Source organism: Chrysemys picta, chromosome 5 (genome assembly GCF_011386835.1).
Source record: "Chrysemys picta bellii isolate R12L10 chromosome 5, ASM1138683v2, whole genome shotgun sequence".
Classification (NCBI taxonomy): Eukaryota; Metazoa; Chordata; order Testudines; family Emydidae; genus Chrysemys; species Chrysemys picta.
In genome coordinates this window covers 7,958,766-7,974,256 of record NC_088795.1, presented here as the reverse complement: position 1 = coordinate 7,974,256, position 15,491 = coordinate 7,958,766, and positions in this window count along the sequence as shown.

Here is a 15,491-nt window from a genome sequence, read left to right as displayed (position 1 = left end):
AACAGTCTGAATTCTGTTGATTTTGAAAGAGGACAAGTTGAGCCACGCTATAGTATCTAAATATGAAATTAACTAAGCTGAATTTAAACCAGTTTTAAATCGGTCATTTTACAGCCCTCTTTTCAATACCGATTTACTACCCAGAATATTTACTCTGAAAAATTAAAAATGTTAATAAAAGCAATTTCAGTTATATACTCTGCAAGTGGGTTGAACCATGTCAGATGCATTGAGGCAGTGACTGGAAAGATGCTTTTCACCAACCACGTTATAACAAAAAGATCTTGAATAGTATTAGCCCATTAACTACCATGCTAGAATGGGATACTTCTGAAATAAATCACATCCTCTGACATCAACAATTAGTTGACTCTGGGCTGTCATCTGCAGAAATACTGCATTCTACCGGCATTGATTGATGAGACAAAAATAAGATGGTCTTCTGCAATCAGTGACCATGTGATTAGATGAGGGGTTTGGATATTCCAGCGAACAAATAGTCAAGGCCAGTTCAACGTAACTATATTAAAGCATTCCTATTTTGTGTTCAGTCAGGGACCATGTACAATATTAACACTAAGCATAACTTTGACATCATATCCGCTATAATACTGAGGTCAAACCCCCTGTTATGAAACGATCACATGAACATCGGCACTAACTTCCCAAATCCAGGAGACATTTCAACAAATTAGAGCTCTGATTCAGCAAAACTTTTAAATGTGCGTGTAACTTTACACACTTTTAAGTCCCATTGACTTCAATGCACATACTTATGTGTTTCGCTAAATTGGGGCCACGGTGCAATTAAATATGTTTCTGCAAAACAGTCATTCATTGAATGATGTATTTGGTATTCAAGTCAGATCATGTCAACTTCCTAAACCTGAGTTACAAACTTTTTCCTAGGTGCACAGCCCTGCAAAGATTTAGACCTGTGAGCTCAATGGGAATATGATCTTTTCACAAGAGTAAGGTATTCAGGAGCAGGCCATAAAACTAGTGGGGTAAATTCCTGACCGCATTTAAGTAAATGACAAAACTCCCATTGACTTCAAGGGGCCAGGATTTCATGACAAGCGTATACTGGAGCGAGAGATGTTATTTCTAGATTGGGTAGCCATACCCAGGCTAATTCTCATCAAGCTAACACATTAAAAATAGCATTAACGGCTGTAATGGCAAAGGCAGCTGGATAGGCTAGACCGAGTACAGTCAAGTCAGGAACAGATCCCTAGGTATGCACTTGGGGCAGCTAGCCCATCCCACCACCTATGCAGCTAAGACAACACAGTTATTTTTAGCACACTAGCTGAAGCAAAGCTCACATGGGTATGTCTGCTTGAAATTAAGCCTCCAGTTCCATCTTAGACACACCCTTAGATGTGCTTGTGGGGAGAATAATCCCTTCATTAATGAACTGAGATCAGGTAGACTGTGTATCCAAAGGCAGAGACAGAACACTTGTCAGATAACACACTACGTGGAGATGGCTACATATATCTCAGAAGACAGGGCTCAGGGAAGTGCGGTAAATGCCCATAGAGACAGAAAAGACATTACGGAGGCTATGTTAGCAGCGCCTCCACTTCACTTTGTCCAAGTGTGGCTTGGGACGAGGCTTTAAACATCAGATTCAAGCTTTACCTGAACATCTAAAATTGCCACTCTTCTGAGAAATTAGTACCGTAAATAATATTTGACTCCGTCATCCTGGGATGAAGAATGAAAACAGCACTGCTGTCTCTCTCAATTATTATTGGCATCTGCACTTGAGTCTTTAGTGGAAACTGGCTTAAACAACAGCTTTAAATGGGACTGGAACTAAACCAATGGAACATTAACTATATTACTTTATGTAAATGATAGTCTGCTGCCATAGTTTGATCTCAAGCACACAATTCCCCCTTTTATTAGACCTTACAGCATAGGTTTACCAAATACCAGGCTGCAAGGTGAGTTGGGGAAAAAAAGGATATTTAACTATCTAGAACCCCGTCATTTTAAAAAGTGGGATGCAAGAGCATCTTCATTATTTGAGCATTTGGAGCTGGTCCTGGCTTGAAAAAATAATAAATATAATAAAGTAATTAGGCAAATAAAACAAAACCCAAGGAGAAACTGAGTTACCACAACTATCCGGTATGGAACAGAGAAAACCAAAATAATCAGCCGAAGAAATAAATTATATTCCATGTTAGCTTCCTCTGGAGATACGCTTGAGGTGTATTTTCCCAGGCATGATTCAGCTTGCAAAAAAAAAAAGATAGTCTGGGTAAATAAGAAAATTGTAATACCCTTATCTACCATGAATTACATAGCCCTCTAAAACAAGGAGAATGACATTTTTTCAATCTGTAACTCTATAAAATAATGCATATTCTTCTGCAGATGATGTATTTGTATAGCAGTTGCTAGATAGTCTTACTTGAAGGAAGATCTGGTAATAGGGCATACTGACGTCTTTAGTGCAGAATTTGCTTCCAGGCAGAGAACACGAGATGTAAAGGCTTTCCTAAAATAGAAAAATGAAAATATGGACTCTAAAAACAAATATCTAAATGACATTGGTCTCTTCTATTTAGACACAACCCCAAATGAAATGCAAATAGTGGGAAATTAGAGTACTAGAAGCAATGAGATGAAAATATGATTTATAATGGATAATTTATATACTCTAGGTACAAGACATCAAGCAGCTTTCAAGAGCTGAAAAAAATCAGTGTATCAATTTGACTCACTGAACACATATTTCTAGCGAGTTGGGTAATGAAAGGAATTTCTAATGGGTTATGGAGTCTGTCACCTGTAGGTTAATGTTTCTAATGCAGCCCAGGTCAGGAAGAAATCAAAGTCTTTCCTGCCTGAGGGCTATTATGTTGCCTGCACTGTGTGAAATAACTTCTTGGATCTGGTCAAAATCCTACTGTCCATGGCATAAAATACCAGGCACACACATATACCCCTAGCCACCCACCCACCAGAGCTGGTCAAAAATTACCATTGACATATTTTTTTCAATAGGAAATGACAAAATTTTGTTCCCCCCAAAATCTTGTTTTTGTCAAAAATATTCAATTTTTTCATTGAAAAAAAAAAAAGACAGAAAAGAACATTTTTCAGTTTTCAGTGACCCAAATTTTTTTGGTTTCCAATTTGGTTTCTCAATAAAAACCTCAACAAGTTTCAAACAGAAATGTACTATCGAAACTTTTCATGGGGCGGGAGGAATAATTCCCCAACTATCTCTAATACCCAGCCATGTACTCAGTAGATTCCCCCATTTGATTTCAATAGAGCTGAACCGATTTACACCAGGTGGAGATCTGGCCCACTTCAAAGGCCGTGAACTGACTTATACCAATTGGAGATGCTCACTATGCCTGCTACAGAGTAGATCAGGTTGGAAAATAGAGAACGTCTTTTGCGAAAAATGTTCAGAAACTTTTTTGTGAAAAGAATGTGGCCAAATATTTCCAAGTTCAACAAGGCTTTTTTTAAACAGCTCTACTGGAGTGTGCTCAAAGACTGAACAATCAAGGAGAATGAAACCGAATGGTATATCTACACAGCTCGCAGGAGTGAGCCTCCCAGCCAGGGTTGACAGACTCAGGCTACCGGGGCTTGCGCTAGCGCTCTAAATACAGCTATGCGAAGAGCTTTGAAGTTTCAGTTGGAGCTTGGTCTCTGAAGTCCATCCCATCCCTTAGGCTTCACAGCCTGAGCCACAACTCCAAAGAAACATCTACTTGGTTATTTCTACAGAGCTAGTGTAACTGCGACAGACCTCAGTCGTTGCTGAGCAGGGTCGAACTGGGGACCTCTAGAGCTTAGTGCATGAGCCTCTATCGAATGAGCTACAAGCGAACTGCCTGGTATCTAAGGCTGTAGAGCAAACTCATTTTTCTCTCTCTCTCTCAGCGGTCTTGGTGCCACTAGATGGGACAGACAACCACACCCAGGTGGTGTGTGGATTACACTAGCATGAAGTCTGCCCAGGGATAGCTCAGTGGTTTGAGCATTGGCCTGCTAAACCCAGGGTTGTGAGCTCAATCCTTGAGGGGGCCATTTGGGGATTTAGTGTGGGATTGGTCCTGCTTTGAGCAGGGGGTTGGACTAGATGACCTCCTGAGGTCCCTTCCAACCCTGATATTCTATGATTCTCACAAGTCTGTTGACCTAGGCTGAGAGACTTACATCTATGGGCCGTGTAAACATACCCTAACAGACTTGGGCCTAGATTCACAAAGAGACTTAGACGTGGTTATGCCGAGCATTACAACGCCTCATCTTTAGTCGCCGAGTGAAATCACAGGAACTCACTGTAATTCACAGAGCCTGAGTTAGCCACCTAGGCCCCCTATATAATGGATGGGGAAAGACAGACCCCTGAGACACTGAATCTCAAAAGTTAGGTGGAGAGATGAGCCAGTGGGAGATTCCAATGAGACGGGTATGTGCTAAATTCTGCCCCACTCTTGGAGTTTATTGCTTAAGTTTGGATTGCAAGGAGGCGCCTATCTCTGCTAGTGATTCACAGCCAGCAACTCTGTAATTAGGTGCCTAATGTGTAGTTTGCAAAATGCAGATGGAGAAGGTGGGGAAAGGGACCTGCCTTATCGCCTTGGCCCAGTGGTTAGATACTCATTTCAAGTCCTTTGTCCACCTAATGAGGAGAAGGGATTTGAACAGGGCTCTGCTACTGGGCTATGGGATATTCTGATGCAGGGTTCTCTCAGTCTCTCTTGTTGAAGTTGTTCTCTACACCTCTTCTGGTACCTGTCACCACCATAACAATTTATTTAAAGTCAAATTATGTCTGACAACATGATTGATATTTCAACTCTTCCTCGTGTCAGGAGAACCCATTGACTTCAGTGCAGCTACTTCGACGAGCAGGGATTGTAAAGGTATCTGAAACAGGCATATTTTTCTAATATTCTTTTCTAGAGCTGGTCCGAGTTTGTCAACAAAATTTCATATTAGAAATTTGTCATCTAAATGAAACCTTTTGAGCGCAATCTGCCAGAGCGAGACAAAATGAAAGCCCTGACAATAAGGTCAAGTACCCTAAAGCAACTCAGCTTCTCCAATCCTTAACACATTCCTTTATCACAACAACAGCACACACAGGCCAGGCCTATGCTCCAAAGTTTTGTTGGCATAGAAGCTACATTGGACAGGGCCTAGGGGATGCAAAACCCACGCCCCCTAGGAGACATAGCTACTCTGGCAAAAGCCCTGGTGCAGACACAGCTATCTCAACTGAAGAGTGCTTTTGTTGGCATAGCTAATACCATTCAGGGAGGTAGCATTACAATGCCAGTAGAAAAATGCCTTCTGATAGCATATTCTGCACCTCCTATAGGGGGCTCTGCCAGGTTATCTGTATCATCAGGACCTGGGTAGCGTAGACAAGGCTACGGCTTCGAGACAGTTGCAACATTCAGGTGAAGGGGTGACTAACCTTTTTTTTTATGGTAAGAGGAGATGTTTAACTTGAGGCTTATGAAGTCCTTCCCAGGCTTGGGAAACAGTTGTTCTCTTCATCAACTGGATCCCATGAGGTGCTAAGAACCTGGAGCTTCCAGGGAAATCTACAGGTGCTTAGAATACTCAGCAATAGAGCTGGGCAGGAACTGGTGGGGAATGCTGCAAATTTGAAACTTTTTCCATTCCAACAGAGAATGGAAATATTGTTTGAAATTTCTCATGAAACAAAATTCCTGTCTCCCGAACTTTGTTTCAACTCAACACATTTTGTTTTGGTAAAATTGAAACACTTTGTTGTGAGTTGAACTGTTTAAAATATAGTGTATCAAACAGAAATATTGAAACAATAAATCAATTTGGAATGGAAAATTGAAATGTTCCATTCTAAAAGGGTTAAAATATTCCATTTTTTTCCTAAACAAATTGTCATCAAAATTAACACTTCACATAATGTTTCGCTTTCAATTAATACCTATTTTTCCAATGGAACAACATGTCTTTGGAAAATTTCCAATCAGTTCTACTCAACATCTTCCAGACGACACTCAACTCAGCCCATCAGGGACTCAGGCCCAAGAGTAACAAGCTGTATAGAAAATGCATCTACCAGAACTGGCACAATTGGTGCCTTGGGCCAGATCTGATTCAATGAAGTTGGTGGGACTTCAGTGTGAGGTAAGAGGCATGTTCAGAGCACAGAAACATGGAGGACCTGGAACAACAAAGTTTACAGTGTGAGATAATGGCAAAACATCTGTATCATCCATGTTATGTGTGGAAAGAACTGTGATGTATTCATCACGCTAGCAACTCGGGATATATCTTCTGTTAAATACAGAGTCTAACTGATTACAATCTGGCAAAATGTCAAAGTTCAAAGACAGAGAAAAGTGCCAACTCAATTAGATTTGACAGAAGAGATAATTTAATCTGTTCCAGTCATAACTCGGCTATAGGTACATGCATAAACCAAAACTAATTTTGACATTTGCCTGAATGTCATAACTATATTTACATCTGAGGGAGACACTCTTTATGTGACTGATAAGTTAGTTCATGTTGCATTTTCAAATGTTAAATTATTTGTACGCATTGGCAACAACTGTTACATTTTCTCCAGCAGCATTCTGCTTTTTTTTTTAATGATGAAGTAATCATAGCTCAAATTATACAAATTGACAGTGCTGATCTTTACAAAATTTGCTTGAGGTTTTTGAGATATATCAGCAAGATAACCTCTGCATGTCAGAAAAACACTGACGTGCATGCTACCTCATTTCCATTTTATAGCCTTTGTTACTGACACAGGTACATTATATTTGAGAAATATATAGCAAGCAGGTTTATAATTTATCCTTGCCTCTATAACAGGAAATAGAATCTGAGGGACTTCCACTTAGGACTATTCTGCAGTTCCCTTTCATAAAATTGACACCTAGTTTCTTAGTTAAAAATGCATGGGACACGTGACCACATTCAATTTGCAGATAAACCATGATAAACAGGAGAGAGGCTGTCACATGGAAAACCCCACTAACAGACTTCAGGGATAAGAATTACTAGAGGGGGCATACTTTGTTCATGCACCCAGCCTGGCCCCTCACTTCTTGGGGCTGGCCAGAATGAGGGCAAAGGGTGCAACTGAGTGTGGTCTGGCTGTACTATGGGGAGGATTAAAATTTTCCAGCAGCCTGATTTCCATTAAAATCTGGCCCACAGAATGCCCATTTGGTACTGAAAATAGAGGAAGTTCTCTGGTGCTTCAACTCTAATCCATGAGATTACTGCCTCATGCTTATATCTAGAACGTACATAATAGTAAGAATTAGATTAGTGGGCATCTGTCTTTTCTGATTTTCACCAAAACTGGTAGGCTTCTTCCCATTGATACCTAGAACATACCCTAACATTTTGGAAATGATCGGATACAGTTTTCAAAAGTCACTACATTGCCATCCAGTTGAGTGTCAGGCATGACTTTGCTCAGCCGATTATGGGTACTTCTGGTCATGACTCTATAGTTAAGGCTGTGTTCTGAAATGCAAATACAAAGCATTTGAGCAGACCCCTAGATAATCACAGAGTTCCAAACCAGGAGACATGCACAACTAATAGTGCTGGGAGGGGGTAATTTAGGTAAAGCAGTGTGCAAAAAAAGTACAGTTAAAGTGGGGGGCAGAGTTAAGGTGGTTGTACATGATCTGTGATGTGCACTCTGCAGCCCAGTTGGAAGGAAGAATCCTTAATTTCACAGAGATTCACAGCATCCAATCCAGTCAGCAAGGCCAGGCACTGCTAAGAGGGTCTGGTTCTTGTATAGTTTTCATGTTTATCCAACACACTGAAAAGAAATGTACATCTCCAAGTTCAAGTCAAGCTGCAGCAAAACAAATGAGTGCGTACTGAGTTTCTATACATCACTTTAGAACTGTATGTGTATTGACTGCTTGGTTTACCTGACATATTATCCATATCCATCGGTTGGTACATTATATTTGTAATCTCTTATCACTCAATGTTCAGGCACAGGAAACTGTCTGTCACAAGGCAAACCATAAACTATAGTGTCCTGAGGAGCGGAGGCAGGAGTAGAGGGTGTGAGCCTGCAATACCGTCATCCCCATCTTGAACCCAGAGTTTGCACATGCTATCATCATTGGCCTTTGCTGCGTCAAAGAAACAAATAAGTCTGTATTTTCTTCTGCTAAAAGAGCGTGAAGTCAAATGTTGATAATGTCAAATACTATGTTTTCATCAGCACTGAAATGTATCTCCTGCCTATAGGTCGGGCTCGTCTTGTAAAGCATTTTTACAGACCATCTTCCTCACATAGGGAGCAAACAAATAAACTGCAAAATGGAAAATTGGCCTGCATATGGCAGCTGTGAAAGATTGTGAGATTATAACATGCTATCAATAAGCTCCTTTGGGCAGTGGTAAGGATATTGCCCCAAAAGCAAACAGGCCAACCAGTGGACAGATGGGACTCTGGAGACCGGGATTCTAGTCCTGGCTCTGCCACTGGCCTGCTGGATGTTGGGCAAGTCACTGTACTGTTCTGTGACTCAGTTTCCCCATCTGTAAAATGGGGATAATGATACTGACCTCCTTTGTAAAGTGCTTGGTGGTGTACTGATAAAAAGCACTATATAAAAGCTAGGTGTTAGCCTTATTATACAAGCTTTAGTGAAATCACTGTCAGGACCTATGAAAAATAACCTGCTGTTCTAAGTCACCCAGTAGTGGTCAGTGGTGCTTTTCCCAGGCCACAGATTGCAATATATACCTACCTGACTAGGATGTTATGAGGATAAATTATCTCATGTTTGTAAAACACTTTGAAGAGATTAAGGACTGTAATTAAAATGCCTGGCTTGTACAAAGCTGAGGCAACAAAACACTTTACATGAAAACAATAACTGACAACTTTTAATATTAGTGCTGCCACGTTGAAGGAATGCCTGGATAGGCTAAGTTAATGAACAGTTTTTAATGAGTATACAACCTGATGGGAAAAAATGCAAAGATGTGCTAAAATATTCTGAATCTCTGCATGACTGAATAGCATCCAAATGTCATATCTAACTTGAATCGGGAGAGAATTGGGTAGAGAGTTTGTATGCCACTCTTAAAATCTATCTGGGTCTCTGTAGAGTCACCTAGCATCATGGGATCTGAGCACCCAGGAATTATAGTTAATCACAAGCAGATATCACCCTTACTACCATGTGACAGGCTGACATGAACCTGAAAAATCTGCTTCGGCTAAGCACTAGGCTGAACTATAATTAACATTATAATCTACAATAAAATAGATTGCAGAATGAACAATCAAAACAAAATGTTTCAGTAAGGAGTTCCTCTGTTGACTGCATTGGGACTACTCTGATTTACAACAGCTGAGAACCTGGCTTCCAACAATAGCCTTTGTTGGCTACTCATAAGAAAGTTTCAAAAAGACAAAATATTACACACGGAATGACTTGAGGATAGACTTCTTCTTCTTTAAGAGAAGGAGGATGTTTAGAGTAAATCACTTACACGATAAGCTTTATTTCAGTATATCAGTCTTCAGAGGCAAAGGAAAAGGCAAAATAAGCAGAGAATACCTCCACACTGCTCCACAGACAGCTACCGTCTTTTCTTTAGAGAAGAAAACACTTCTCACAAAACACCCCTAAAAAGTGGTGCTCAGTAGGGCAAAGGACACAGACGGGTCACTAATGTGCAGAACATTTGTGCACGTTTATATTGTGCATGTACACACACACACACACACACACAGAGTCGATTGTTATTCACAAATCAAACCATAGAACTTCCAATGCTTTCGGCACCTCTAGGAACAGCAACAAACTGCTCCATTAATCTCCTTTAAAAGCTGAGTGGAAGTTTTAGCGTCTTCTTCAACTAGTGCCTTGATTTTGATGAGATGAAACTAATTGCTTTGCAATTATTAACTCACATGATATATGCTGTTTTCCCTGCCCTGATAGTTGAACGTAGAACAAAAGTGGCACTTCATGCGTCTACGGCATCATTAATAAACTAGCACATAAGGCACCACAGCATGCGTGCACCACAGTACACTGTAATATAATTAGCTCAAATAATCAACTAATCACCTTGAGCAAGCAGGAAAGCCCTGGAGCAGGAAATATCAAGGTTGCAGACAAGCCAGCTTAGTCAGCAGGTTAAGTTGTTCCATTACAACATTCACACCACTTCCTTGAGACATACCTCTTTTTTCCTAAACTGCACCTTTGATAAGCCTAACCACAGAGACAGCTCAGGGCCCCATTAGAGAATGGAAGTGAATCCGAGAGGGAGTGCAACTATCAGAGCATACTAGGAGAAACAAGACAGAAAGAATGGGGAAAAAAATCTTCAAAACTGTTCACAAATTAAATTTTACAGAGCTAGAATAGTTTTAAGGGCCAGATTTTGCCACCTTTACTCACACTGAGTATGTTACTCCACTAATTAGCCCATGTATTTCAATCGATCTACTCACAGAACTCCTTAGACAGTTGTCAGGTTGTTAACATGAGTAGCTCTAATCAATGGGGCTACCCTTGAGAGTCACTGTTCACTATCGTGAGTGAGGGGATCATAGTCTGCCCCAGGTTAACTACCGGGGGCAGAATATAAGGGCAAGTCTACACTACAAAATGAAGTTGACCTTAGTTACTTTGACATACAGCAACCGCAGTAATTAAATCCCTTTTGTATGTCCACACTATGCTCCTTGTGTTGGCGGTGCACATTCTCACCAAGAGCGCTTGCACTGGTGTAACTGTCAGTGTGGGGCATTGTGGGATGCCTTTTGAAAGGTAGCAACAGTTGATGTAAGCAACGCAGTGTCTACACTGACACTACATCAACCTAACTACATTGACCTAAGCGCTATGTCTCTCACGGAGGTGGAGTTATTAAGTCAGTGTAGTGGGTGAGTTACATTGGTGGGCCATTTTACTGTAGATGCTTACACAGTTAGGCCAAAGTAAGCTGCCATATGTTGACCTAACACTGTAGTGTAGACCAGGCCTAAGTACATGTGAATGAGAAAATGGATAAAAGGCCAGTTTCTGATATCATTCCTCAACATCTTTATGAGGAACTTCACTGACTTTAACATTTCTGTGGTGGAATGATATGCTATTCAATAAAAGACAGTGAATGTGATTATTGGAGAGGGGAGGAAGCAGTTTATATAAAGAAACAAACATTTAATTTTTTTTAAAATAGACATATTGTTTACTTTGATCAATCACAATTAAAATAGTCCAGTAATGGTCTGGTTTGAGGAAATTACAGCATAATTCCATTATATGAAATCTCTTTGCAAGAAAATAAATTGTGTTTCACCTCAGCTATTGTAGTCTAATGCCAACTGTGCTAGTAATCCTGCTCTCTTCAGATTCAGCAAGCAGTTTTATTTATTGTGAGTAAAACAAGCAAGATTTGACTCATTGATGACATGACACTTTTTTTTCAAACCCCCTCCCCCTTACCGCCCCTCTCAATTAATTCCAAATTACCTCTGGGATGAAAGCTCTTGTACCTAAAAGAGATTTTTTCTTTTAAGTTTCAAGGAAACTCATTTGACCCTTGCGGAGTTATCAGAGAATGCAAAACAGTGAATTTCAGCCATCTCCTGTTTTGCACTGTGATAAAAATAAAATAAATTAGGGGTGAAATCCTGATCCCAATGACGTCAATGGGAGTTTGGCCAATGACTTGGATGAAGACAGGATTTCACACTTTGGATTTAAAGCTTCAGACCTTGCGTGCTAATATGTAGTCCAGAGTTTTCTTTTTTGTATTAATTGTGATCTAAAGATTATACATTCCACTCCACCCATTCTTGACTATTGTAGGCCATCGTCCAACCCACGTGCGATCATTTCCTATAGCATATTATTGAGGGCTTTGCTAAGCATTTCAGTGCATCAAGAAATACACTTTTCTAGCTGCCTGGTAGGGTGTGTAGTGAGTGAAAAAGACTATGCCAACTCCCTTCACCACCCATTCATGCACTCTGTTTACCTAATCAGTTTTACATCCATCTACATCCACATCACCTACCACAGAATATTGGCTCTCAGAAACCTCAATGCTCGGCATAACTCAATTCAGCAACTTACTTGAGCACGTTACTTATGACCAATGGGAATCAAATGGAATTACTCACATGCTTCAAATTAGACACGTGCTTAAGTAACTTACAGCGTCAAGCTGATCTGATGTAGTGTCAATTTAGCATTGTTGTATGGCACAGTGGAACACACTACAAAAGAAAAAAAAAGGAAACCCCGGACCCTGGTTCCCAAGAAATCTGGGGTCATCTTGTGATTGTACCTCCCACTAATTGCCTTGCAGTGATACAGGGGCCCGGCAGCACTGTTGCAAGGCAGTGGCGTTGCAATGGCTAGCGCAGTCAGGTAAATTCAATTAAGCAGCCTCTATGGTACCTCTGTGAAGTATACGATATACCCTAACATGAGAAGTACACTGTCTGCGCCATACCTTGCTAACAGCAACTCAGCCTAATGAAACAAGTGCATGCATGAAACAACAACAACAAAAAGTGAACAATTAAGTTTAAACATGATAACGTTAATAGAGAGACAAATGCTGATTAAAATTATGCCTTTTGGCTCAAAGGCCATTTGCAGGGATACTAGTGTTCAGAGATTTATTCCAGATGAGTTACAGTGATTCATTCCTCTGAGGTAATTAAATTTCTGTTGACACAAAAATCTCATAACTCAAGAGGTTTAGCAATCCCTAGAGCTCCCTTCAAGAGAAAATGAAATTAAGGTATGTTGGACGCAGACAAAGGGAAGAGACAAGGCTCATAAATGTGAGCTAATCAAAGAATTGCGCTACAGACTCGTACACACTTGGCTACTTCTGTAGCCACTTGATTATTCTAATGGCCTTTGTCTCATAGCTCAGAGTTGCATCAATTTATGGCCCACTGCACCAAAATGTCAACGGTATCAAATGTAATATTTTATAGTGCAATATGAAAACATGATTGCACTTTGCTGCTCCAGACTAAACCAGAGGTGTTATGTCATCTGTAGTTTGAGGTGAACATTACAGTCTGAGAATAAGTTGCCATTGGGATTTTTAAACTATTTCTATTGATTTGATTGGTTTTAAACAATGTTCATATTATAATATGGTCCTTTGCGGAAAAAACCTCTGTTATGGTGAAGTTAAGGTTGTGCGTACCATTTTGTTGTAGTTGTATTTTTTTTTTGAGTGCTTATTAACTTTCAGGAACATTGCACCTAAAATGCAAAATTAAACCGCAAATGTTAGTAACTAAGAGCTAGTTTGTCACCTCTTTATGCACACTGAGCAGTGCTTTACTCCACAAGTCGCCCCATTGCCTGCAATGAGTGTTCACGAAATAAGAGGCCACCCAACATGCGTGAAGTGAGAACAATCTAGTTCCAAGAAAACAAAGAGTTAAGCGCTACAGAATCCAGTAACTGTTACAAGGGCATTAGTCACCCTCAGGGACCATGAGTGGCTCACTGACTCCCCAGACCCATCTATGAGCCTGGACTGTCTGTCTGGCAAACCTTTTGATGGAAAAATTGCCTCGGGAACCAGTTGCACTGAGGTTTATCTCTGTAAGGAAAAGGGCTAGATATTGCGGTTGAGCTTTTCAAAAATGCTCAGTACTCACTTAACTTTACTCTTATTCTAGTGGCTTAGCAGCCTTGACATCAGTGTGAGCAGAGTTAATCCAAAAAGGAGCATCTTTGAAAATCTCATGCTCGGGGCTTAATCCAAAACCCATAGATGCCAATGGGAGCGTTTTCTTGGTGGATTCTGGATTAAACCCTTCGCTATTTAAATAAAAGCACAGGTCTCCAGCAGTCATTTGATGTGCTATACAAATGTCACATGTCACCGGGGCTGGCAGTCCCCACGGATGCTTTCAATTTTAAAATTAGACATTAATCAATACAAAAACAGTAGATCTCAGTTTGCAGGACTCCTTTACTTACCTTTTATTTCTCTTCTGCTTTCTGGGCCAGATCACCAGCAGCAGAAAGTGCCATAGCTCCATTCAGGTAAATGAACCACCTCCCCAGCTGGTGTAACTACCACAGCACCATTGACGTCAGCACAGCAATGCCGATTTCTACCAGCTGAAGATATGGCCTGAAGTATCCCAGATTGACCCAATTGACGCAAGCAGTAGATTCAGTGCCTTTCTGGAGGCACTTGAGAACTGCCCAGTCACACATTATATAGAAATCAGTGCATGAATGGTGTTTAATTTCAAAAAGTGTTTTAGCATAGAAATGTGAAAAGTGGTTCAAGACTAGCATACCGGTACGTTGGGGGCAATATATCATAGAGTCATAGAATAACAGGGTTGGAAGGAACCTCAGGAGGTCAAGTCCAACCCTCTGCTCAAAGCAGGACCAATCCCCAACTAAAGCCAGGGCTTTGTCAAGCCGGGCCTTGACAACCTTCCATCACCTCCCTAGGTAACCCATTCCAGTGCTTCACCACCCTCCTAGTGAAAAAGTGTTTCCTATTATCCAACCTAAACCTCCCCCACTGCAACTTGAGACAAATATTCCTTGTTTTGTCATCTGCCACCACTGAGAACAGTCTAGATCCATCCTCTCTGGAACCCCCTTTTAGGTAGTTGAAAGCAGCTATCAAATCCCCCCTCATTCTTCTCTTCTGCAGACTAAACAATCCCAGTTCCCTCAGCCTCTCCTCATAAGTCATGTGCTCCAGCCCCCTAATCAATTTTGTTGCCCTCCCCTGGACTCTTTCCAATTTTTCCAATTCTTCTTGTAGTGTGGGGCCCAAAACTGGACACAGTACTCCAGATATGGCCTCACCAATGCCGAATAGAGGGGAATGATCACTTCCCTCGATCTGCTGGCAATGCTCCTACTTATACCAGACAATTAAAAATAATTAACTATGAATTTAGAAAGGAATGCCCTTCTCAATCTATACCAGGACATAATAGTAAGCACAAATTAGCTTTATACAGTAATTGAGAGATATCAAAATAGCTTAAACTTTAAGAGCTAACTAAGGAGTGAAGTGACTCCAAGCCCCTCCCACGGGAACAATGACAAGTGAGGTTCAGGTTGGGAAACAATCTGTAGATAAATTCAGGTTGTCTCGTTCAGCCTTTTCAAGCCAACCTGTCACTTGTGATTGATCCCTGTGGTTTGTGTTCGGGGTGATCTTGAGGTAGGCTTGTGACTGGAGTTGTGTGAAACCTTCAATCCCTCGAATTAAGCTTACATGAGCCTTGCAGCTTTCACAAGCCCATAGTCCCCATAGTGCATAGCCACAGCGACGGAGGCGTCTATCCCAGCAGCTCACTGAGGGAGGAGGCTGGAATGAGGAAAAGAGTATTGCCACACACTGCCTCCCAGAAGTCCCTAACAGTAGAAGCAGCGGCTCAGACCAGGCAGCCTCTCAAAGAGCATGCTGGG